The sequence below is a fragment of the Triturus cristatus genome, unplaced genomic scaffold, assembly GCF_964204655.1.
Source record: "Triturus cristatus unplaced genomic scaffold, aTriCri1.1 SCAFFOLD_186, whole genome shotgun sequence".
NCBI classification, from domain to species: Eukaryota; Metazoa; Chordata; class Amphibia; order Caudata; family Salamandridae; genus Triturus; species Triturus cristatus.
This window is the reverse complement of record NW_028188172.1, coordinates 285470-310368: the sequence shown is the minus strand read 5'-3', so window position 1 is coordinate 310368 and position 24899 is coordinate 285470.

The following is a 24899-nucleotide window of genomic DNA, read 5'->3' as shown; positions in this document are numbered from 1 at the left end:
CGACCCCCTACACTGCCGGAACACCACTACACTGCCCTAAATCCTGAAACACCACCCCCAGCACGACCCTCTACACTACCCGAACACCACTGCACTGCCCTAAGCCCTGAAACACCAGCCGCAACACGACCCCTACACTGCCCGAACACCACCGCGCTGCCCTAATCCCTGAAACACCAGCTCCAGCACGACCCCCTACACTGCCCGAACACCACCGCACTGCCCTAAACCCTAAAACACCAACCCCAGCAAGACCCCATACACTGCTCGAACACCACTGCACTGCCCTAAACCCTGAAACACCAGCCCCAGCAAGACCCCCTACACTGCCCGAACGCCACTGCACTTCCCTAAACCCTGAAACACCAGCCCCAGCACGACCCCCTACACTGCCCAAACACCACTGCACTGCCCTAAACCCTGAAAAACCAGCCCCTGCATGACCTCCTACACTGCCCGAACACCACTGCACTGCCCTAAACCCTGAAACACCAGCCCCAGAACGACCCCCTACACTGCCCGAACACCACTGCCCTAAACCCGGAAACACCAGCCCCTGGAAGACCCCCTAGACTGCCCTAAACCCTGAAACACCACCCCCAGCACGACCCCCTACACTACCAGAACACCACTGCACTGCCCTAAACCCTGAAACACCACCCCCAGCATGACCTCCTACACTGCCCAAACACCACTGCACTTCCCTAAACCCTGAAACATCATCCCAAGCAAGCCCCCGTACACTGCCCGAACACCACTGCCCTAAACCCTGAAACACCACCCCCAGCACGATCCTTACACTGCCCGAACACCACTGCACTGCCCTAAACTCTGAAACACCAGCCCCTGCACGACCCCCTACAATGCCCGAACACCACTTCACTGCCCTAAACCCTAAAACACTAGCCTCTGCATGACCCCCTACACTGCCCGAACACCACTGCACTGTCCTAAACCCTGAAACACCAGCCCCAGCAGGACCCCTACACTGCCCGAACACCAATGCACTACCCTAAACCCTGAAACACCAGCCCTAGCACGACCCCCTACACTGCCCGAACACCACTGCACTGCCCTGCCCTAAACCCTGAAACACCAGCCCCAGCACAACCCCCTACACTACCCTAACACCACTATACTGCCCTAAACCCTGAAACACCACCCCCAGCACATCCGCCTACACTGCCCGAACACTACTGCACTGCCCTAAACCCTGAAACACCAGCCCCTGCATGACCCCCTACACTGCCCGAACACCACTGCACTGCCTAAACCCTGAACCACCCCAGCACAACCCCCTACACTGCCCGAACCCCACTGCACTGCCCTAAACCCTAAAACATCAGCCACAGCAAGACCCCCTACACTGCCCGAACACCACAGCACAGACCTAAACCCTAAAACACAAGCCCCAGCAAGACCCCCTACACTGCCCGAACACCACTGCACTGCCCTAAACCCTGATTCATCACCCCGAGCACGACCCCTACACTGCCCTAAACCCTCAAACATCACCCCCAGCAAGAGCACCTACACTGCCCGAAAACCACTGCACTGCCCTAAACACTGAAACATCATCCCAACAAGACCCCGTACACTACCCGAACACTACTGCCCTAAACCCTGAAACACCACCCCCAGCACGACCCCCTATACTGCCCGAACACCACCGCACTGCCCTAAACCCTGAAACACCAACCCCAGCAAGACCCCCTACACTGCTCGAACACCACTGCACTGCCCTAAACCCTGAAACACCAGCCCCAGCAAGACCCCCTACACTGCCCGAACACCACTGCACTTCCCTAAACCCTGAAACACCAGCCCCAGCGTGACCCCCTACACTGCCTGAACACCACTGCACTGCCCTAAACCCTGAAACACCAGCCCCTGCATGACCCCTGTAGGAAGGTGGATATCTGACTATGGTTACCCCCAAATTTTTGCCTAGTGTCTAGCTGGTTTTTCGACTTAGTTGGCCTGAGATCCTGCCATTCAGGCTCTCAGGCTATCTGCTCTCTCTGTAAAATGGACTCCATGTACCCTAGGTACATACCCAATTGGTTGGATCACCCTGTCAGCCCCTGTACCAGTGTACACTAGGTACCCAGGGCATTGGTGTATCCAAGGCCTGCCAGGGGCTGAAGCATGTATTATGCCACCCCAGGCTTGGCCTAACAATCTGACACAACTGGCTGATCACTCAGCTGGGGTAAGTTGGTGTAATCACCTCTTACTTAGGTGTAGTATACCTATACCTAAACTTAAATGGGACACCTGGTAACCTATAAGTCACTCCTATGGCAGGCCTTAACAATCCTGAAGGCAGAGTGCTTGGTTCCATGTGAGATGGTGCTCTGGCATGAGCTGAGCCTGTCTGCAGTGGTCGGAACAACTTCCTTCTACTGTTTCCAGATATCGTCATACCATATACTCTTAAGTGCATTATGAACCTCGCGGTTAAATGCTATCTTTGGTTTGGCTTTATCAAAACATGTCGAGTAAGGTGTCATACGAATTGGAATACTAACCCCTCGCCAATTCTGGCGACGGGGTTAGCATTCCACCCTTCTAGAGGGACACGACATGTACAGTGCCTGAAACCCGGGTAAAATCAGACATAGCCTCAGCTCCACAAAATGGATGCTGCCACCACAGACACAAGTCTGCCCTCCTGCTGCTGGGAGTCCTTCCAGCTTGGGAGGTGTGGACAAAGGGTTTCCTGCCAGGGGAGGTGCATGCACCACCCCAGACAGGATTTTGTGTATTGGTCAGGTAGGGCTTGAAAGAAACCAGACATGCCTGTGGCTCACAAGGAGCCTCGGTGCATATGCCAGTTCAAACCGGTCCTGGGGCACACCAGTCCCGGGCCTGGGGCGAGCTGGACAAAGGATTGGGGGTGTAACCACCCCCCTTCCTGGTCCCACCCATAGGGAGGGACCTAGCAGGTAGTCCGGCCCCTAGAATCCGAATAAAGGTAGGAGCTGTGTCCTAAGACTTCAGACATCCTGGAATCAACTTGAAACTAAGAAGAAGACGGGAACTTCGACATTCTGCTGCACAGAAGACTGAAGAAAATCTCCCCTGTGGTCAGGGAGTGACCACCTTGCTAACGCAAGCACCATCCAGCGAATCACCGTCTGCTTTGCCGCCGCCTCCCGCCGGAGCCCGAGCCCAGAGACTGACAAGACCTGGACCTCCAGACCTCTCACCGCCCGATCCACAGTCCCTGAAAAGAGGAGACCCGTGGAGGCACCGAGACACGTGGAGCCAGCCATCTTGGAACGACTACGACAAGCTGACCAGTGCAACAACCGAGGCCCCCTCCAAGTTGTGCTTTGGGTCCTGAGAAGCCCAACCCTCGAGCAGCATCTGCACCAAAGGTGAGCCCTCCAGCATCTCCACGATCTGCGTGGGGCCCTTCTGCATTTTGCCACTCGACGCGCCTAACCGGTTGCTGGCCCGCTGGCTAGTGGCCATCTTGGCGACGAAATCTACGACAAACACCGCTGGTCTGGTTGCTCCAGACTGGCCCTTGCTCCCCTCCAAAGGAGCAATCCCTCTGACCTTGCTGGTCAGAACCAACAGCTGATTTCCGAATCCTCCTGCAATTGCTTTTGCCAAGGCTTGTTTGCTTCGATCAAGTCGCCGACACCGCCGACAGCGAGAGCCTGCGTGGGACAGCTCGTGAGCCGACTCCTGGACGTCGTCGACCTTCAGGGACCACGTGGCTGCGGAGACAAGCTACCCCTCATCACCTGTTTGCACCCGACATCGCCTGGTACCCATCTGGTGCCACGCTGGTCACTGGCTAGTGACTGTGAACACTGTCCCCTCTGCTTACAGGTCTTCAACATCTCCGATCCACTCTTGGATCCACTGCATCTCTTCCCGACCGACCGCCTGCAGCATCTTTGTCCCAGGCTCAACGGAACAGATAGAAGAAACCCGACGCACTTTGAGGCCTATGCACCCGCTTCCTGTGGGTGAGGTAAAGCTGGTACTCCGGTGCCCATGTGTAGTAATACATCTCTAGTGCCTGTGTTCCAAATCTTAAGTTCCTAGGTCATCCGGAAGATTCCTTTTGCAGTAACTTTGTACTTTTTACGCACCCATTGAAACCTATGGGAGCACGCGTGTGACTATTTGCTCTGCACACGCCACCCGTGGACCTCCTGGTCACTAACTGACGTTAGCTCCTTGTAGGCCCAGCGATTCTAGAGGCCCTAGGCCTTTTCCCTTTTCTGTTCGTGGTACTTATACCACTATTTTAGTATATGGTTCGAGTGGCCACCAGGGCCTATCCATATAAAGTGCAACTTCTGTGTATTCTGTGATAATCTTGTTTGACGATTTGTGCTCCTGTGCTCATAAAGAGACTAGGGGTAACTTTGATAAATAAATACATATATATTTTGAATATATATCTGTGTGGTGTCCTTTCATTGGTATAAAAGGGGGTTGCATTTGGTAAAACAGCTGGCTTAACACGCATCACGAGTTTAGCCTCAAAGACTGCTTAGCCTACGCTACCACTAGGGCAGCTGGTCCGAAAAGGTTGACTTACAACCACACCATAAGGGTTGCTTGGCATGGTACAAGGTGGTCACTAGAACTAGTGAACAGCATATACCAGGCCAACTTCTCACATTGGTGAGCAGCGGTTGGATTTGAGCTTGCTGTGTTTTACCATTGTAATCTCTTGGTTACCAATTGAAAGATCACATAGGTACCTGTAGGTACATATAAAACAAGATTAGATATACATAAGTTCTACTGAACTTAGTTGTTGTAGAGCAAAGGGAGTAGCACACCCTGACTACAACTACTAGATAGGTTTAGTAGGTAAACCCAAGTGTAGGTAGATTGCAACACATCCACCCACACTTAAGAGCAATGGCCGGGGCAGAGGGGTCCACTGTACCCATCTCTGTTGAGAGTGACCCCCAGAGGGCACCATCCAGCTTTGCTACCCTTAATCAGAATGAGCTCAGGCATTTGGCAACTCTTAGAGGCCTTAAACAGCCCAAGAACCCAAACTCTGCTGAGCTCAGAGAGCTCTTACAGAATGATGAGAATCAGAGAGCACTCAAGAAAGCTTCCCAGTTAGCCCCCTTAGGGACAGGAACAGGAGGCCCCCCTTCTAAAGATGCCACTGAAGTACCCCTTCCCAATAGTCACCCCTTAGATGGGATGCCTACCACAGAGGATGAGAGTGAAAAGGATACTGACAGTAGTGAGGATGAAGGGAGAACTAGCCCAGTGCCAAGTGTTATACTTGGCCCAGCTAAACCAAGGCTATTGGGGACTGACAGTGGGTTCAACCCACTGGATCTCCCCAGTGGACTTAACACAGGGCTGGGAAGGCAAAGGAATCGCTCAGGTGACTCCAATGCTTCCCATGGCTCTAGAGGCTCTCAAGGTCACTCCAGGAGAAGGATGACCACCCCTCAGAGGAGGGAACATGAGGCCAGAATGCAGGAAGCCCAGCTGAGGATCAGGAAGCAGGAGCTAGAAGTAGCCCTGATGGAAGAAAAACTGAGCAAGGCTAGGCAGCATAGAGAGAGTGGGTCTATACCCACTGGTGGCAGCAATGTCCCTAGGGACAAAGATAGGGTCTTTGACAATAGGAACCTGTCCAAGATTGTGCCCCCCTACAAAAGTGGGGATGACATCCACAAATGGATGACTGCTCTTGAGAGAGCCTGCAAAGTGCAGCAGGTTCCTGAAGACCAGTGGGCAGCAATCTTATGGCTCTCCTTTGAGGGGAGAGGCAGAGATAGACTCCTCACTGTTAGAGAAGAGGATGTCAGAAATTACAGAGTCCTGAAGAGTGTCCTAGTTGATGGGTTAGGCTTAACCACTGAACAGTACAGGTTAATGTTCAGAGACACCCAGAAGACACAGACTCAGGACTGGTCTGAATATGTGGAATGTGCCACTAAGGCTTTGGAGGGTTGGTTGCTGGGAAGTAAGGTGTCTGATTATACAGGATTGTACAATTTGATGATGAGAGAGCAGATTTTAAGTAATTGTCAAAACCAGCTTCTCCATCAACACCTGGTAGACTCAGATTTGACCTCTCCCCAAGAATTGGGAAAGAGGGCAGATAAATGGGTCAGGACCAGGATCAGGCCTAAAAACCAGGGTGGTGACCAAAAGAAAGATACCACCAAGCCTCAAGAGAAGGGTGGGGATAAAGAAAAAGAGAAACCTTCCTCAGGGCCCCAAAACTCCACACAGGGTGGTGGGTCCCAAGCTCCCTCCTCTACCACAGCTAAAAAGCCCTACTGCCATGAGTGTAAAACTCCTGGGCATTGGAAAACTGACAGCGGTTGCCCAAGGGCTAAAAACAAAACTGTTCCTCCAATTACTCCTGTCACACCACCTATTACTGTCAGCAGTAATCCCCCAGGTGGTGGGAGTGCCCCCAGAAATCTGGGTGGGTTTACTTGGGGAACACAGGGGGACCCTGGCTTAGCCAATTCCCCTACAGCAACCACTCTTGTCTGTGATGGTGGCATGGGGTTTGCCAACTTCACTGCCTGTCCCAACACTTTGGGTAGGTACAGACAGGAGCCCTACATCAATGGTACAAAAGCTGAGGCCTACAGAGACACTGGGGCTAGCATCACAATGGTGGCCCATTGGCTAGTTCCCTCTGAGCAGCTTTTGCCCGGTTTCTCCTACCAGGTGACTAACATTGATGGCAAACAGAACAGTCATCCCATGGCAGAGGTATGTCTCAGCTGGGGAGGGGTCACTGGCCCTAAAAGGGTAGCAGTGTCCCCAACCTTGCCTGTAGACTGCTTACTGGGGAATGACTTAGAACTCTCAGCTTGGGCTGGAGTTGAACAAGACACCCATTCTAAAATGGTAGGCCTTTCACAAAAGGGTAGGGGGGTTGTGCCATTCACAACCCCTGTCCAAATAGATTTCCTCCCTGAAAAGGTTGGAAGGGCAGTGGTAGCCACAGCCCAGGCACAGACAGACTTCCCTGTAGGGACTGGCAGAGCTGTGACAGTCACAGCTCAAACACAAACTGAGTGCCCCCCTGAAAAGGTTGGCAAGGCTGTAATGGTCTCAGCCTATACTCAGACTGACATAGGTGTAGTGAAGCCTGAAACAATGGATCACTCCACACAAACTGAGAGTAGTGGGGAGGAAGAAAAGTCTCCCTCTCCCCAGACATTAGGAAAAGGTCAGCCTCCTCAGGGATCTGACCTCACCCCTTGTGAAGGAACTGCCCCAGAGGTAGCCAGGCCTGGCCTGGCAGAGCCTCTGATGTCAGTGGCCCCTTCCAAGGTGGGATCCAGTCTGGTGCAGGTAGCCTGCCTCTCTCTACCCTGCCTCAGTCAGCCCAGGGCTGCAGAGGTCAGGGAGGCCAGTGGACCCCCAGAGGGCCCCTGTCCACAAGAACCCCCCCATCAAAAGAATGAGGATTGCCTGGCTAGTAGCCCTAGTCAGGTGATGGGTAAAAACATTCCTGAGGGATCTCCTTTACAGGTAGTTAGGGACCTCCCCCAGGGGGATTCTGTTGGGCACAGGCAAACATGGGACCTTAGGGCCCCAAACCTGACCTGTCCCTCCAGTAAGCCCACAAAAGGGACCCAGCCTCCAGCTTTAGGTAGCCAGAGGCTGACCCTGAGAGCACAGTGCAACTCAGTTAAAGAAAGAAAGGCATCCATGGTGGAGGATGATCGGAGGAAGCTGAGGCCTCACTTTGAGGACACTCACTTCAGTACTCCATCTCAACACCAGCCTTTTACTTTGCCAAGACACACCACAGGTAGAGATTCCCTATGGTGGAGACCCTCTGATACCCTTAGGGTGAGGGATTGCTTAGTGGACCATGAGACAGGGGGTAACCATGCCAGTGCTGGTTCCTCCTTATATGGCCACTTGGGCAATATAGGCTTACCTGGTCAAGGTCAGCCTTATCTCCCTTCGTTTGGGGGGGGGTTGTGTAGGAAGGTGGATATCTGACTATGGTTACCCCCAAATTTTTGCCTAGTGTCTAGCTGGTTTTTCGACTTAGTTGGCCTGAGATCCTGCCATTCAGGCTCTCAGGCTATCTGCTCTCTCTGTAAAATGGACTCCATGTACCCTAGGTACATACCCAATTGGTTGGATCACCCTGTCAGCCCCTGTACCAGTGTACACTAGGTACCCAGGGCATTGGTGTATCCAAGGCCTGCCAGGGGCTGAAGCATGTATTATGCCACCCCAGGCTTGGCCTAACAATCTGACACAACTGGCTGATCACTCAGCTGGGGTAAGTTGGTGTAATCACCTCTTACTTAGGTGTAGTATACCTATACCTAAACTTAAATGGGACACCTGGTAACCTATAAGTCACTCCTATGGCAGGCCTTAACAATCCTGAAGGCAGAGTGCTTGGTTCCATGTGAGATGGTGCTCTGGCATGAGCTGAGCCTGTCTGCAGTGGTCGGAACAACTTCCTTCTACTGTTTCCAGATATCGTCATACCATATACTCTTAAGTGCATTATGAACCTCGCGGTTAAATGCTATCTTTGGTTTGGCTTTATCAAAACATGTCGAGTAAGGTGTCATACGAATTGGAATACTAACCCCTCGCCAATTCTGGCGACGGGGTTAGCATTCCACCCTTCTAGAGGGACACGACATGTACAGTGCCTGAAACCCGGGTAAAATCAGACATAGCCTCAGCTCCACAAAATGGATGCTGCCACCACAGACACAAGTCTGCCCTCCTGCTGCTGGGAGTCCTTCCAGCTTGGGAGGTGTGGACAAAGGGTTTCCTGCCAGGGGAGGTGCATGCACCACCCCAGACAGGATTTTGTGTATTGGTCAGGTAGGGCTTGAAAGAAACCAGACATGCCTGTGGCTCACAAGGAGCCTCGGTGCATATGCCAGTTCAAACCGGTCCTGGGGCACACCAGTCCCGGGCCTGGGGCGAGCTGGACAAAGGATTGGGGGTGTAACCACCCCCCTTCCTGGTCCCACCCATAGGGAGGGACCTAGCAGGTAGTCCGGCCCCTAGAATCCGAATAAAGGTAGGAGCTGTGTCCTAAGACTTCAGACATCCTGGAATCAACTTGAAACTAAGAAGAAGACGGGAACTTCGACATTCTGCTGCACAGAAGACTGAAGAAAATCTCCCCTGTGGTCAGGGAGTGACCACCTTGCTAACGCAAGCACCATCCAGCGAATCACCGTCTGCTTTGCCGCCGCCTCCCGCCGGAGCCCGAGCCCAGAGACTGACAAGACCTGGACCTCCAGACCTCTCACCGCCCGATCCACAGTCCCTGAAAAGAGGAGACCCGTGGAGGCACCGAGACACGTGGAGCCAGCCATCTTGGAACGACTACGACAAGCTGACCAGTGCAACAACCGAGGCCCCCTCCAAGTTGTGCTTTGGGTCCTGAGAAGCCCAACCCTCGAGCAGCATCTGCACCAAAGGTGAGCCCTCCAGCATCTCCACGATCTGCGTGGGGCCCTTCTGCATTTTGCCACTCGACGCGCCTAACCGGTTGCTGGCCCGCTGGCTAGTGGCCATCTTGGCGACGAAATCTACGACAAACACCGCTGGTCTGGTTGCTCCAGACTGGCCCTTGCTCCCCTCCAAAGGAGCAATCCCTCTGACCTTGCTGGTCAGAACCAACAGCTGATTTCCGAATCCTCCTGCAATTGCTTTTGCCAAGGCTTGTTTGCTTCGATCAAGTCGCCGACACCGCCGACAGCGAGAGCCTGCGTGGGACAGCTCGTGAGCCGACTCCTGGACGTCGTCGACCTTCAGGGACCACGTGGCTGCGGAGACAAGCTACCCCTCATCACCTGTTTGCACCCGACATCGCCTGGTACCCATCTGGTGCCACGCTGGTCACTGGCTAGTGACTGTGAACACTGTCCCCTCTGCTTACAGGTCTTCAACATCTCCGATCCACTCTTGGATCCACTGCATCTCTTCCCGACCGACCGCCTGCAGCATCTTTGTCCCAGGCTCAACGGAACAGATAGAAGAAACCCGACGCACTTTGAGGCCTATGCACCCGCTTCCTGTGGGTGAGGTAAAGCTGGTACTCCGGTGCCCATGTGTAGTAATACATCTCTAGTGCCTGTGTTCCAAATCTTAAGTTCCTAGGTCATCCGGAAGATTCCTTTTGCAGTAACTTTGTACTTTTTACGCACCCATTGAAACCTATGGGAGCACGCGTGTGACTATTTGCTCTGCACACGCCACCCGTGGACCTCCTGGTCACTAACTGACGTTAGCTCCTTGTAGGCCCAGCGATTCTAGAGGCCCTAGGCCTTTTCCCTTTTCTGTTCGTGGTACTTATACCACTATTTTAGTATATGGTTCGAGTGGCCACCAGGGCCTATCCATATAAAGTGCAACTTCTGTGTATTCTGTGATAATCTTGTTTGACGATTTGTGCTCCTGTGCTCATAAAGAGACTAGGGGTAACTTTGATAAATAAATACATATATATTTTGAATATATATCTGTGTGGTGTCCTTTCATTGGTATAAAAGGGGGTTGCATTTGGTAAAACAGCTGGCTTAACACGCATCACGAGTTTAGCCTCAAAGACTGCTTAGCCTACGCTACCACTAGGGCAGCTGGTCCGAAAAGGTTGACTTACAACCACACCATAAGGGTTGCTTGGCATGGTACAAGGTGGTCACTAGAACTAGTGAACAGCATATACCAGGCCAACTTCTCACAACCCCCTACACTGCCCGAACACCACTGCACTGCCCTAAACCCTGAAACACAAGCCCCAGCACGACCCCCTACACTGCCCGAACACCACTGCCCTAAACCCGGAAACACCAGCCCCTGGATGACCCCCTAGACTGCCCTAAACCCTGAAACACCACCCCCAGCACGACCCCCTACACTGCCAGAACACCACTGCACTGCCCTAAACCCTGAAACATCAGCCCCAGCAAGACCCCCGACACTGCCCGAACACCACTGGACTGCCCTAAAGCCTGAAACACCAGCCCCAGCACAAGCACCTACACTGCCCAAACACCACTGCACTGTCCTAAACCCTGAAACACCACCCATGCACGACCCTCTACACTGCCCGAACACCACTGCACTGCCCTAATCCCTGAAACACCACCCCCTGCATGACCCCCTCCACTGCCCGAACACCACTGCACTGCCCTAAACCATGAAACATCATCCCCAGCAAGACCCCCTACACTGCCCGAACACCACAGCCCTAAACCCTGAAACACCACCCCAGCACAACCCCCTACAATGCCCGAACACAACTACACTGCCCTAAACCCTGAAACACCAGCCCCAGCAAGACCCCTACACTGCCCGAACACCACTGCACTCCCCTAAACCCTGAAACACCAGCCCCAGCACGACCCCCTACACTGCCCGAACACCACCGCACTGCCCTAAACCCTGAAACACCAACCCCAGCAAGACCCCCTACACTGCTCGAACACCACTGCACTGCCCTAAACCCTGAAACACCAGCCCCAGCAAGACCCCCTACACTGCCCGAACACCACTGCACTTCCCTAAACCCTGAAACACCAGCCCCAGCGTGACCCCCTACACTGCCTGAACACCACTGCACTGCCCTAAACCCTGAAACACCAGCCCCTGCATGACCCCCTACACTGCCCGAACACCACTGCACTGCCCTAAACCCTGAAACACAAGCCCCAGCACGACCCCCTACACTGCCCGAACACCACTGCCCTAAACCCGGAAACACCAGCCCCTGGATGACCCCCTAGACTGCCCTAAACCCTGAAACACCACCCCCAGCACGACCCCCTACACTGCCAGAACACCACTGCACTGCCCTAAACCCTGAAACATCAGCCCCAGCAAGACCCCCGACACTGCCCGAACACCACTGGACTGCCCTAAACCCTGAAACACCAGCCCCAGCACAAGCACCTACACTGCCCAAACACCACTGCACTGTCCTAAACCCTGTAACACCACCCATGCACGACCCTCTACACTGCCCGAACACCACTGCACTGCCCTAATCCCTGAAACACCACCCCCTGCATGACCCCCTCCACTGCCCGAACACCACTGCACTGCCCTAAACCATGAAACATCATCCCCAGCAAGACCCCCTACACTGCCCGAACACCACAGCCCTAAACCCTGAAACACCACCCCAGCACAACCCCCTACAATGCCCGAACACAACTACACTGCCCTAAACCCTGAAACACCAGCCCCAGCAAGACCCCTACACTGCCCGAACACCACTGCACTCCCCTAAACCCTGAAACACCAGCCCCAGCAAGACCCCCTACACTGCCCAAACACCACTGCACAAACCTATACCCTGAAACACCAGCCCCAGCAAGACCCCCTACACTGACCGAACACCACTGCACTAAACCCTGAAACACCACCCCCAGCAAGACCCCTTACACTGCCCGAGCACCACTGCACTGCCCTAAACCCTGAAACACCATCCCCAGCACGACACCCTACACTGCCCGAACACCACTGCACTGCCCTAAACCCTGAAACACCAGCCCCAGCACGACCCCCTACACTGCCCGAACACCACTGCCCTAAACCCGGAAACACCAGCCCCTGGAAGACCCCCTAGACTGCCCTAAACCCTGAAACACCACCCCCAGCACGACCCCCTACACTGCCAGAACACCACTGCACTGCCCTAAACCCTGAAACACCACCCCCATCATGACCCCCTACACTGCAGAACACCACTGCACTTCCCTAAACCCTGAAACATCATCCCAAGCAAGCCCCCGTACACTGCCCGAACACCACTGCCCTAAACCCTGAAACACCACCCCAGCACGATCCTTACACTGCCCGAACACCACTGCACTGCCCTAAACTCTGAAACACCAGCCCCTGCACGACCCCCTACAATGCCCGAACACCACTTCACTGCCCTAAACCCTGAAACACTAGCCCCTGCATGACCCCCTACACTGCCCGAACACCACTGCACTGCCCTAAACCCTGAAACACCAGCCTCAGCAGGATCCCTACACTGCCCGAACACCAATGCACTACCCTAAACCCTGAAACACCAGCCCTAGCACGACCCCCTACACTGCCCGAACACCACTGCACTGCCCTAAACCCTGAAACACCAGCCCCAGCACAACCCCCTACACTGCACTAACACCACTATACTGCCCTAAACCCTGAAACACCACCCCCAGCACATCCGCCTACACTGCCCGAACACTACTGCACTGCCCTAAACCCTGAAACACCAGCCCCTGCATGACCCCCTACACTGCCCGAACACCACTGCACTGCCTAAACCCTGAACCACCCCAGCACAACTCCCTACACTGCCCGAACCCCACTGCACTGCCCTAAACCCTAAAACATCAGCCCCAGCAAGACCCCCTACACTGCCCGAACACCACTGCACAGACCTAAACCCTAAAACACAAGCCCCAGCAAGACCCCCTACACTGCCCGAACACCACTGCACTGCCCTAAACCCTGATTCATCACCCTGAGCATGACCCCTACACTGCCCTAAACCCTCAAACATCACCCCTAGCAAGAGCACCTACACTGCCCAAAAACCACTGCACTGCCCTAAACACTGAAACATCATCCCAAGCAAAACCCCGTACACTGCCCGAACACTACTGCCCTAAACCCTGAAACACCACCCCCAGCACGACCCCCTACACTGCCCGAACACCACTGCACTGCCCTAAACCCTGAAACACCAACCCCAGCAAGACCCCCTACACTGCCCGAACACCACTGCACTTCCCTAAACCCTGAAACACCAGCCCCAGCACGACCCCCTACACTGCCCGAACACCACTTCACTGCCCTAAACCCTGAAACACCAGCCCCTGCACGACCCCCTACACTGCCCGAACACCACTGCACTGCCCTAAACCCTGAAACACCAGCTCCTGCACGACCCCCTACACTCCCCGAACACCACTGCTCTGCCCTAAACCCTGAAACACCAGCCCCAAAACGACCCCTACACTGCCCGACCACCACCGCACAGGCCTAAACCCTGAAACACTAGCCCCAGCATGACCCCCTACACTGCCTGAACACCACTGCACTGCCCTATACCCTGAAACACTAGCCCCTGTATGACCCCCTACACTGATTATTACGGCCCCGACCAGCCAGGCGGAGGTACAGAGGAGAATGCCAGTACATAACTAAGATTTTCAACTGAACGCCTTGACATTGAAAACTTCACGATTAAAGATCCACAAGAAGAGCTTTGTTCTCGCAACATCGGCCAATTATCTCTCGGAAAGATGGGTGTATGCCCCTGATGATCAAGCGGGGCCACCATCCAATAATCGACATACAATCATCCACATAATAAGAAAGAATTTATACAAGGGCGTCTACACTAGATAAGCGACGCCTTGATGCGGTGAAGATTTTAATCGACTGCAACAGAAGCTTAAACGAGAGAGAGATTTTATCTCCTACATTAGTGAGTTATTGGTTAGAAGGAGGAAGACTCTAGCACATTTATGTCCTGAAGAAGGTGGAGAAGTAGACCAATCTTTATTCACCGAAACGCGTCGACGCAAGAATATACGAATCTCGAATTGAAACTAACAGAACTGTGCAACAATACCGATTGTCTGTTTAGCTTCTAATTAGAAAACTTTTTGCATAGAGATTGACATACAGCTAGGTCATTGACTTCTGTAAAAACTGTCTAGAGTAGCCCCGTGAGTAGGACTAGAGTGTGTGTTTTTTATAGCCATATTTTGTCCAGGGTTTGCACATTAGTGAGTGTGCATATTTTTAAGTCATATAGGACTAAAATCCCTTTACCCCCCCTTTTTTACTGTGTATCTTTTTTTACTGTGTTTATTTTTATTAGTAGGCAATGTATTTTATTTGAAGTATTGTGTTCTCTTGATATTGTGCGAAATAAACTGTTTTAAATTTTATTATCATTGCAAAAAATTTTTGGGGGTGACTTCATCAAAGACGTTCATTGACCTTTGGGCTCCGACTTTAGAGGAACCCTCTCATTTTCTTCTTTTGAGTTTTAACATATGCCCTCCGTATGTATATTGAAGTATGTGTGAGTGTTTGTTTGAGGTGTGTTTAAAAGAATTTCCTCCGTGGGAGTTGTTCTCTTTCACTTTAACAGTGCCCTGTCCCTCGGAGAGTGGGCCCCCTCTCTTCTTTCATATTGACGCCCTACACTACCCTAAACCCTGAAACACCACCCCAGCACGATCCCTACACTGCCCGAACACCACTGCACTGCCCTAAACCCTGAGACACCAACCCCTGCACGACCCCCTACACTGCCCGAACACCACTGCACTGCCCTAAACCCTGAAACACCAGCCCCAGCAAGACCCCCTACACTGCCCGAACACCACTGCACTGCCCTAAACCCTGACACACCAGCCCCAGCACGACCCCCTGCACTGCCTGAACACTACTGCACTGCCCTAAACCCTGAAACACCAGCCCCAACATGACCCCCTACACTGCCTGAACACCACTGCACTGCCCTAAACCCTGAAACACCAGCCCCTGGAAGTCCCCCTACACTGCCCGAACACCACTGCACTGCCCTAAACCCTGAAACACCAGCCCCTGCACGATCCCCTATACTGCCCTAAACCCTGAAACACCACTCCCAGCACGACCCCCTACACTGCCGGAACACCACTGCACTGCCCTAAACCCTGAAACACCACCCCCAGCACGACCCTCTACACTACCCGAACACCACTGCACTGCCCTAAACCCTGAAACACCAGCCGCAACACGACCCCTACACTGCCCGAATACCACCGCGCTGCCCTAATCCCTGAAACACCAGCTCCAGCACGACCCCTACACTGCCCGAACACCACCGCACTGCCCTAAACCCTGAAACACCAACCCCAGCAAGACCCCCTACACTGCTCGAACACCACTGCACTGCCCTAAACCCTGAAACACCAGCCCCAGCAAGACCCCCTACACTGCCCGAACACCACTGCACTTCCCTAAACCCTGAAACACCAGCCCCAGCACGACCCCCTACACTGCCCGAACACCACTGCACTGCCCTAAACCCTGAAACACCAGCCCCTGCATGACCTCCTACACTGCCCGAACACCACTGCACTGCCCTAAACCCTGAAACACCAGCCCCAGCACGACCCCCTACACTGCCCGAACACCACTGCCCTAAACCCGGAAACACCAGCCCCTGGAAGACCCCCTAGACTGCCCTAAACCCTGAAACACCACCCCCAGCACGACCCCCTACACTGCCAGAACACCACTGCACTGCCCTAAACCCTGAAACACCACCCCAAGCATGATCCCCTACACTGCCCAAACACCACTGCACTTCCCTAAACCCTGAAACATCATCCCCAGCAAGACCCCCTACACTGCCCGAACACCACTGCCCTAATCCCTGAAACAACACCCCGAGCACGACCCCCTACACTGCCCGAACACCACTGCACTGCCCTAAACCCTGAAACACCAGCCCCCAGCAAGACCCCCTACACTGCCCGAACACCACTGCACAGACCTAAACCATGAAACACCAGCCCTAGCAAGACCCCCTACACTGCCTAACACCACTGCACTAAACCCTGAAACACCACCCCCTGCACGACCCCCTAAACTGCCCTAACACCACTGTACTGCCCTAAACCCTGAAACACCACCCCCTGCACAACCCCCTACACTGCCGGAACACCACTGCACTGCCCTAAACCCTGAAACACCACCCGCAGCACGACCTCCTACACTGCCTGAAAACCACTGCACTGCACTAAACCCTGAAACACAAGCCCCAGCACGACCTCCTTCACTGCCCGAACACCACTGCACTGCTCTAAACCCTGAAACACCAGCCCCTGGAAGACCCCATACACTGCCCGAACACCACTGCACTGCCCTAAACCCTTAAACATCATCCCAAGCAAGCCCCCGTACACTGCCCGAACACTACTGCCCTAAACCCTGAAACACCACCCCAGCACGATCCCTACACTGCCCGAACACCACTGCACTGCCCTAAACCCTGAGACACCAACCCCTGCACGACCCCCTACACTGCCCGAACACCACTGCACTGCCCTAAAACCTGAAACACCAGCCCCTGCACGACCCCCTACACTGCCCGGACACCACTGCACTGCCCTAAACCCTGAAACACCAGCCCCAGCACGACCCCTACACTGCCTGAACACCACTGCACTGCCCTAAACCCTGACACACCAGCCCCAGCACGACCCCCTGCACTGCCTGAACACTACTGCACTGCCCTAAACCCTGAAACACCAGCCCCAACATGACCCCCTACACTGCCTGAACACCACTGCACTGCCCTAAACCCTGAAACACCAGCCCCAGCACGACCCCTACACTGCCTGAACACCACTGCACTGCCCTAAACCCTGACACACCAGCCCCAGCACGACCCCCTGCACTGCCTGAACACTACTGCACTGCCCTAAACCCTGAAACACGAGCCCCAGCACGACCTCCTTCACTGCCCGAACACCACTGCACTGCTCTAAACCCTGAAACACCAGCCCCTGGAAGACCCCATACACTGCCCGAACACCACTGCACTGCCCTAAACCCTGAAACACCAGCCCCTGCACGGCCCTCTAGACTGCCCTAAACCCTGAAACACCACCCCCAGCACGACCCCCTACACTGCTGCAACACCACTGCACTGCCCTAAATCTTGAAACACCACCCCCAGCACGACCCCCTACACTGCCCGAACACCACTGCACTGCCCTAAACCCTGAGACACCAACCCCTGCACGACCCCCTACACTGCCCGAACACCACTGCACTGCCCTAAAACCTGAAACACCAGCCCCTGCACGACCCCCTACACTGCCCGGACACCACTGCACTGCCCTAAACCCTGAAACACCAGCCCCAGCACGACACCTACACTGCCTGAACACCACTGCACTGCCCTAAACCCTGACACACCAGCCCCAGCACGACCCCCTGCACTGCCTGAACACTACTGCACTGCCCTAAACCCTGAAACACCAGCCCCAACATGACCCCCTACACTGCCTGAACACCACTGCACTGCCCTAAACCCTGAAACACCAGCCCCTGGAAGTCCCCCTACACTGCCCGAACACCACTGCACTGCCCTAAACCCTGAAACACCAGCCCCTGCACGATCCCCTATACTGCCCTAAACCCTGAAACACCACTCCCAGCACGACCCCCTACACTGCCGGAACACCACTGCACTGCCCTAAACCCTGAAACACCACCCCAAGCACGACCCTCTACACTACCCGAACACCACTGCACTGCCCTAAACCCTGAAACACCAGCCGCAACACGACCCCTACACCGCCCGAACACCACCGCGCTGCCCTAATCCCTGAAACACCAGCTCCAGCACGACCCCCTACACTGCCCGAACACCACCGCACTGCCCTAAACCCTGAAACACCAACCCCAGCAAGACCCCCTACACTGCTCGAACACCACTGCGCTGCCCTAAACCCTGAAACACCAGCCCCAGCAAGACCCCCTACACTGCCCGAACACCACTGCACTTCCCTAAACCCTGAAACACCAGCCACAGCACGACCCCCTACACTGCCCGAACACCACTGCACTGCCCTAAACCCTGAAACACCAGCCCCTGCATGACCTCCTACACTGCCCGAACACCACTGCACTGCCCTAAACCCTGAAACACCAGCCCCTGCACGACCCCCTACACTGCCCGGACACCACTGCACTGCCCTAAACCCTGAAACACCAGCCCCAGCACGACCCCTAAACTGCCTGAACACCACTGCACTGCCCTAAACCCTGACACACCAGCCCCAGCACGACCCCCTGCACTGCCTGAACACTACTGCACTGCCCTAAACCCTGAAACACCAGCCCCAACATGACCCCCTACACTGCCTGAACACCACTGCACTGCCCTAAACCCTGAAACACCAGCCCCTGGAAGTCCCCCTACACTGCCCGAACACCACTGCACTGCCCTAAACCCTGAAACACCAGCCCCTGCACGATCCCCTATACTGCCCTAAACCCTGAAACACCACTCCCAGCACGACCCCCTACTCTGCCGGAACACCACTGCACTGCCCTAAACCCTGAAACACCACCCCCAGCACGACCCTCTACACTACCCGAACACCACTGCACTGCCCTAAACCCTGAAACACCAGCCGCAACACGACCCCTACACCGCCCGAACACCACCGTGCTGCCCTAATCCCTGAAACACCAGCTCCAGCACGACCCCCTACACTGCCCGAACACCACCGCACTGCCCTAAACCCTGAAACACCAACCCCAGCAAGACCCCCTACACTGCTCGAACACCACTGCGCTGCCCTAAACCCTGAAACACCAGCCCCAGCAAGACCCCCTACACTGCCCGAACACCACTGCACTTCCCTAAACCCTGAAACACCAGCCCCAGCACGACCCCCTACACTGCCCGAACACCACTGCACTGCCCTAAACCCTGAAACACCAGCCCCTGCATGACCTCCTACACTGCCCGAACACCACTGCACTGCCCTAAACCCTGAAACACCAGCCCCAGCACGACCCCCTACACTGCCCGAACACCACTGCCCTAAACCCGGAAACACCAGCCCCTGGAAGACCCCCTAGACTGCCCTAAACCCTGAAACACCACCCCCAGCACGACCCCCTACACTGCCAGAACACCACTGCACTGCCCTAAACCCTGAAACACCACCCCCAGCATGACCCCCTACACTGCCCAAACACCACTGCACTTCCCTAAACCCTGAAACATCATCCCCAGCAAGACCCCCTACACTGCCCAAACACCACTGCCCTAATCCCTGAAACAACACCCCGAGCACGACCCCCTACACTGCCCGAACACCACTGCACTGCCCTAAACCCTGAGACACCAGCCCCCAGCAAGACCCCCTACACTGCCCGAACACCACTGCACAGACCTAAACCATGAAACACCAGCCCTAACAAGACCCCCTACACTGCCTAACACCACTGCACTAAACCCTGAAACACCACCCCCTGCACGACCCCCTAAACTGCCCTAACACCACTGTACTGCCCTAAACCCTGAAACACCACCCCCTGCACAACCCCCTACACTGCCGGAACACCACTGCACTGCCCTAAACCCTGAAACACCACCCGCAGCACGACCTCCTACACTGCCTGAAAACCACTGCACTGCCCTAAACCCTGAAACACGAGCCCCAGCACGACCTCCTTCACTGTCCGAACACCACTGCACTGCTCTAAACCCTGAAACACCAGCCCCTGGAAGACCCCATACACTGCCCGAACACCACTGCACTGCCCTAAACCCTGAAACACCAGCCCCTGCACGGCCCTCTAGACTGCCCTAAACCCTGAAACACCACCCCCAGCATGACCCCCTACACTGCTGCAACACCACTGCACTGCCCTAAACCCTGAAACATCATCCCAAGCAAGCCCCCGTACACTGCCCGAACACCACTGCCCTAAACCCTGAAACACCACCCCAGCACGATCCCTACACTGCCCGAACACCACTGCACTGCCCTAAACCCTGAAACACCAGCCCCTGCAAGACCCCCTACACTGCCTGAACACCACTGCACTGCCCATAATCCTGAAACATCAGCCCCTGCATGACCCCTACACTGCCCGAACACCACTGCACTGCCCTAAAACCTGAAACACCAGCCCCTGCACGACCCCCTACACTGCCTGGACACCACTGCACTGCCCTAAACCCTGAAACACCAGCCCCAGCACGACCCCTACACTGCCTGAACACCACTGCACTGCCCTAAACCCTGACACACCAGCCCTAGCACGACCCCCTGCACTGCCTGAACACTACTGCACTGCCCTAAACCCTGAAACACCAGCCCCAACATGACCCCCTACACTGCCTGAACACCACTGCACTGCCCTAAACCCTGAAACACCAGCCCCTGGAAGTCCCCCTACACTGCCCGAACACCACTGCACTGCCCTAAACCCTGAAACACCAGCCCCTGCACGTTCCCCTATACTGCCCTAAACCCTGAAACACCACTCCCAGCACGACCCCCTACACTGCCGGAACACCCCTACACTGCCCTAAATCCTGAAACACCACCCCCAGCACGACCCTCTACACTACCCGAACACCACTGCACTGCCCTAAGCCCTGAAACACCAGCCGCAACACGACCCCTACACTGCCCGAACACCACCGTGCTGCCCTAATCCCTGAAACACCAGCTCCAGCACGACCCCCTACACTGCCCGAACACCACCGCACTGCCCTAAACCCTAAAACACCAACCCCAGCAAGACCCCATACACTGCTCGAACACCACTGCACTGCCCTAAACCCTGAAACACCAGCCCCAGCAAGACCCCCTACACTGCCCGAACACCACTGCACTTCCCTAAACCCTGAAACACCAGCCCCAGCACGACCCCCTACACTGCCCGAACACCACTGCACTGCCCTAAACCCTGAAAAACCAGCCCCTGCATGACCTCCTACACTGCCCGAACACCACTGCACTGCCCTAAACCCTGAAACACCAGCCCCAGAACGACCCCCTACACTGCCCGAACACCACTGCCCTAAACCCGGAAACACCAGCCCCTGGAAGACCCCCTAGACTGCCCTAAACCCTGAAACACCACCCCCAGCACGACCCCCTACACTGCCAGAACACCACTGCACTGCCCTAAACCCTGAAACACCACCCCCAGCATGACCCCCTACACTGCCCAAACACCACTGCACTTCCCTAAACCCTGAAACATCATCCCAAGCAAGCCCCTGTACACTGCCCGAACACCACTGCCCTAAACGCTGAAACACCACCCCCAGCACGATCCTTACACTGCCCGAACACCACTGCACTGCCCTAAACTCTGAAACACCAGCCCCTGCACGACCCCCTACAATGCCCGAACACCACTTCACTGCCCTAAACCCTGAAACACTAGCCTCTGCATGACCCCCTACACTGCCCGAACACCACTGCACTGCCCTAAACCCTGAAACACCAGCCCCAGCAGGACCCCTACACTGCCCGAACACCAATGCACTACCCTAAACCCTGAAACACCAGCCCTAGCACGACCCCCTACACTGCCCGAACACCACTGCACTGCCCTAAACCCTGAAACACCAGCCCCAGCACAACCCCCTACACTGCCCTAACACCACTATACTGCCCTAAACCCTGAAACACCACCCCCAGCACATCCGCCTACACTGCCCGAACACTACTGTACTGCCCTAAACCCTGAAACACCAGCCCCTGCATGACCCCCTACACTGCCCGAACACCACTGCACTGCCTAAACCCTGAACCACCCCAGCACAACCCCCTACACTGCCCGAACCCCACTGCACTGCCCTAAACCCTAAAACATCAGCCACAGCAAGACCCCCTACACTGCCCGAACACCACAGCACAGACCTAAACCCTAAAACACAAGCCCCAGCAAGACCCCCTACACTGCCCGAACACCACTGCACTGCCCTAAACCCTGATTCATCACCCCGAGCACGACCCCTACACTGCCCTAAACCCTCAAACATCACCCCCAGCAAGAGCACCTACACTGCCCGAAAACCACTGCACTGCCCTAAACACTGAAACATCATCCCAACAAGACCCCGTACACTACCCGAACACTACTGCCCTAAACCCTGAAACACCACCCCCAGCACGACCCCCTACACTGCCCGAACACCACTGCACTGCCCTAAACCCTGAAACACCAACCCCAGCAAGACCCCCTACACTGCCCGAACACCACTGCACTTCCCTAAACCCTGAAACACCAGCGCCAGCACGACCCCCTACACTGCCCGAACACCACTTCACTGCCCTAAACCCTGAAACACCAGCCCCTGCACGACCCCCTACACTGCCCGAACACCACTGCACTGCCCTAAACCCTGAAACACAAGCTCCTGCACGACCCCCTACACTCCCCGAACACCACTGCTCTGCCCTAAACCCTGAAACACCAGCCCCAACACGACCCCTACACTGCCCGACCACCACCGCACAGGCCTAAACCCTGAAACACTAGCCCCAGCATGACCCCCTACACTGCCTGAACACCACTGCACTGCCCTATACCCTGAAACACCAGCCCCTGTATGACCCCCTACACTGATTATTACGGCCCCGACCAGCCAGGCGGAGGTACAGAGGAGAATGCCAGTACATAACTAAGATTTTCAACTGAACGCCTTGACATTGAAAACTTCTCGAGTGAAAATAGGATCCACTCTTTTATCACGATTAAAGATCCACAAGAAGAGCTTTGTTCTCGCAACATCGGCCAATTATCTCTCGGAAAGATGGGTGTATGCCCCTGATGATCAAGCGGGGCCACCATCCAATAATCGACATACAATCATCCACATAATAAGAAAGAGTTTATACAAGGACGTCTACACTAGATAAGCGACGCCTTGATGCGGTGAAGATTTTAATCGACTGCAACAGAAGCTTAAACGAGAGAGAGATTTTATCTCCTACATTAGTGAGTTATTGGTTAGAAGGAGGAAGACTCTAGCACATTATTGTCCTCAAGAAGGTGGAGAAGTAGACCAATCTTTATTCACCGAAACGCGTCGACGCAAGAATATACGAATCTCGAATTGAAACTAACAGAACTGTGCAACAATACCGATTGTCTGTTTAGCTTCTAATTAGAAAACTTTTTGCATAGAGATTGACATACAGCTAGGTCATTGACTTCTGTAAAAACTGTCTAGAGTAGCCCCGTGAGTAGGACTAGAGTGTGTGTTTTTTATAGCCATATTTTGTCCAGGGTTTGCACATTAGTGAGTGTGCATATTTTTAAGTCATATAGGACTAAAATCCCTTCCCCCCCCCCCTTTTTTACTGTGTATCTTTTTTTACTGTGTTTATTTTTATTAGTAGGCAATGATTTTATTTGAAGTATTGTGTTCTCTTGATATTGTGCGAAATAAACTGTTTTAAATTTTATTATCATTGCAAAAAAAATTTTTGGGTGACTTCATTAAAGACGTTCATTGACCTTTGGGCTCCGACTTTAGAGGAACCCTCTTATTTTCTTCTTTTGAGTTTTAACATATGCCCTCCGTATGTATATTGAAGTACGTGTGAGTGTTTGTTTGAGGTGTGTTTAAAAGAATTTCCTCCGTGGGAGTTGTTCTCTTTCACTTTAACAGTGCCCTGTCCCTCGGAGAGTGGGCCCCCTCTCTTCTTTCATATTGATCCGCTACACTACCCTAAACCCTGAAACACCACCCCAGCACGATCCCTACACTGCCCGAACACCACTGCACTGCCCTAAACCCTGAGACACCAACCCCTGCACGAACCCCTACACTGCCCGAACACCACTGCACTGCCCTAAACCCTGAAACACCAGCCCCTACACAACCCCCTACACTGCCCGAACACCACTGCACTGCCCATAACCCTGAAACATCAGCCCCTGCACGACCCCTACACTGCCCGAACACCACTGCACTGCCCTAAACCCTGAAACACCAGCCCCTGCACGACCCCCTACACTGCCCGGACACCACTGCACTGCCCTAAACCCTGAAACACCAGCCCCAGCACGACCCCTACACTGCCTGAACACCACTGCACTGCCCTAAACCCTGACACACCAGCCCCAGCACGACCCCCTGCACTGCCTGAACACTACTGCACTGCCCTAAACCCTGAAACACCAGCCCCAACATGACTCCCTACACTGCCTGAACACCACTGCACTGCCCTAAACCCTGAAACACCAGTCCCTGGAAGTCCCCCTACACTGCCCGAACACCACTGCACTGCCCTAAACCCTGAAACACCAGCCCCAGCACGACCCATACACTGCCTAAACACCACTGCACTGCCCTAAAC